At 43.8% G+C, this 2,857-nt stretch overlaps 1 protein-coding gene across 1 annotated transcript in view; it reads right to left on the bottom strand.

Annotated features, from left to right (window-relative positions):
* The window catches only part of LOC144961778 (uncharacterized), a 2,805-nt gene extending 2,729 nt beyond the window's left edge, over nt 1-76 (bottom strand). Inside the window, exon 1 of the mRNA XM_078894861.1 lies at nt 1-76. This exon is cut by the window's left edge and continues 350 nt beyond it. The gene's annotated coding sequence lies outside the window, so the exon portion shown is untranslated.
* Between the last annotated feature and the right edge of the window lie 2,781 nt (nt 77-2,857).

The following is a 2,857-nucleotide window of genomic DNA, read 5'->3' as shown; positions in this document are numbered from 1 at the left end:
GAGGCCGCTGCCAACTGCTTTTTTTTCTGTCCCTTAATAGGCTTTTGCGAAGCGGAATTCGTCAACTGCGTGTTAAGTGTTGCTGTTAGCTGTAGACGCGTTGTAAAGCGCTTTGAGCACGATTGCCTCGCTCGGCGCATAGTTGAGTCCTGGATAAAAATGTTCTTTACTCAAATTCTCTCACCGTACTCGGATGTAGAACTAGTTAGTAATGTTTTCTCCGACAAGTCGTGTCCCGCTCTGCGTGTTAAGTGTTGCTGTTGGCTGCAGACGCGTTGTAAAACGATTTGAGCACGATTGCCTGGCTCGGCGCATAGTTGAGTACTCGATAAAAAAGGTTCTTTACTCACATTCTCGCACCGTACTCGGATGTAGAACTAGTTAGTAATGTTTTCTCCGTCCTCTCGTGTCCCGCTCTGCGTGTTAAGTGTTGCTGTTGGCTGCAGACGCGTTGTAAAACGATTTGAGCACGATTGGCTCGCTCGGCGCATAGTTGAGTACCCGATAAAAAGCCTCTTTACTCGCATCCCCACATAATAACAATAATAATAATAATAATAATAATATATAATAATAATAATAATAATAATAATAATAATAATAATAATATAATAATAATAATAGTAGTCGGTCAAGGGAATTAATCCTTGGTATTTGTACACCCTATGTTATATTCTTGAGTTGCATCCCTTGAAAACGAGTACATGGCCGTTACAAGTGGGTTTTTTTTTTTCCCTCCTGTCAAGTCTCGCTCCGCGTGTTAAGTGTTGCTGTTAGCTGGGAACCCGTTGTAAAGCGCTTTGAGCACGTTTACTGGATATTGTCCCGCTCGGCGCATAGTTGAGTACTCGATAAAAAGGTTCCTTACTCACATTCTCTCCCAGTAATCAGATGAAAAACGAATACCTGGCCGTTAATAGTGTTTTCTCGGTTCTGTCGTGTCCCGCTCTGCACGTTAGAGTGTTGCTGTTGGTTGTAGACGCGTTGTAAAGAGCTTTGAGCACGATTGCCTGGCTCGGCGCATAGTTGAGTACTCGATAAAAAGGTTCTTTACTCACATTCTCGCACCGTACTCGGATGTAGAACTAGTTAGTAATGTTTTCTCCGTCCTGTCGTGTCCCGCTCTGCGTGTTAAGTGTTGCTGTTGGCTGCAGACGCGTTGTAAAACGATTTGAGCACGATTGGCTCGCTCGGCGCATAGTTGAGTACCCGATAAAAAGCCTCTTTACTCGCATCCCCACATAATAACAATAATAATAATAATTAATAATAATAATAATAATAATAATAATAATAATAATAATAAATAATAATAATAATAATAATAATAATAATAATAATATTAATAATAATTTTTAAGGTCTTGGGTTCGATCCTCGTTCGCGCATACTTTACAGAGTTGGGCCACGGGTCGGCCAGCCGTGCCGGGGTTCAAATCCCGGTTTGGGAGCTTTATTCATACGATTTTATCGCCTCGTCGATTCGAGCCTTTAGCGCACGGACCTCCCTGGGCGAAGAAGCTCTCGCTACGGCCGAAAAGGACTCTAGCGCTGGAACCCTCCGCGGTAAGCCCGCCGAGAGCCGAGGGAAAAAACTTTGGTCGAGCGCATTTCCTCTAGGGAGCGTATTTGAATGAAATAAACCCCACCACCTATGATCGCACCTGGGACGTCCCCATTGCCGACAGGTTTTGAACTTCCGGCCCCTTCCGGTTAGGGCCCTGTACTCGCTTGGCGGAGTGTTAAACCCGTTCCCGCTACTTCGCTAGAGTCGGGCGATCGACGACTCGGGCTCGACCGAGTTGGGCCACGTGTCGGCCAACCGTGCCGGGGTTCAAATCCCGGTTTGGGAGCTTTATTCATACGATTTTATCGCCTCATCGATACGTTAAGTGTTGCTGTTGGTTGTAGACGCGTTGTAAAGCGCTTTGAGCACGATTACCTTGCTCGGCGCATAGTTGAGTACCCGATAAAAAGCCTCTTTACTTGCATCCCCACATAATAACAATAATAATAATAATACTAATAATAATAATAATAATATAATAATAATAATAATAATAATAATAATAATAATAATAATAATAATAATAATAATAATAATAATAATAATTTTTAAGGTCTTGGGTTCGATCCTCGTTCGCGCATACTTTACAGAGTTGGGCCACGGGTCGGCCAGCCGTGCCGGGGTTCAAATCCCGGTTTGGGAGCTTTATTCATACGATTTTATCGCCTCGTCGATTCGAAGCTTTACCGCACGGGTGTCCAGGCGCGAAAGCTCTCGCTACTGCATCAGATTAATCGAGCGCTGGAACCCTCCCGCGGTAAGCACTGAGAGAGCCGAGGGAAAAAACTTTGGTCGAGCGCATTTCCTCTACGGAGCGTATTTGAATGAAATAAACCCACCACCTATGATCGCACCTGGGACCTCTCCATTGCCGACAGGTTTTGAACTTCCGGCCCCTTCCGGTTAGGGCCCTGTACTCGCTTGGTGGAGTGTTAAAAGCGTTCCCGCTACTTCGCTAGAGTCGGGCGATCGACGACTCGGGCTCGACCGAGTTGGGCCACGTGTCGGCCAACCGTGCCGGGGTTCAAATCCCGGTTTGGGAGCTTTATTCATACGATTTTATCGCCTCATCGATACGTTAAGTGTTGCTGTTGGCTGTAGACGCGTTGTAAAGAGCTTTGAGCACGATTACCTGGCTCGGCGCATAGTTGAGTACCCGATAAAAAGCCTCTTTACTCGCATCCCAACATAATAACAATAATAATAATAATATTAATAATAATAATAATAATAATAATAATAATAAATAATAATAATAATAATATAATAATAATAATAATAATAATTAATA

Source organism: Berghia stephanieae, unplaced genomic scaffold, assembly GCF_034508935.2.
Source record: "Berghia stephanieae isolate SIO BIC M18660-M18661 unplaced genomic scaffold, UCSD_Bste_1.3 scaffold407, whole genome shotgun sequence".
Lineage (NCBI taxonomy): Eukaryota > Metazoa > Mollusca > Gastropoda > Nudibranchia > Aeolidiidae > Berghia > Berghia stephanieae.
Note: the sequence above shows the minus strand (reverse complement) of the source record. Positions and strands in the feature narration are given on the sequence as shown.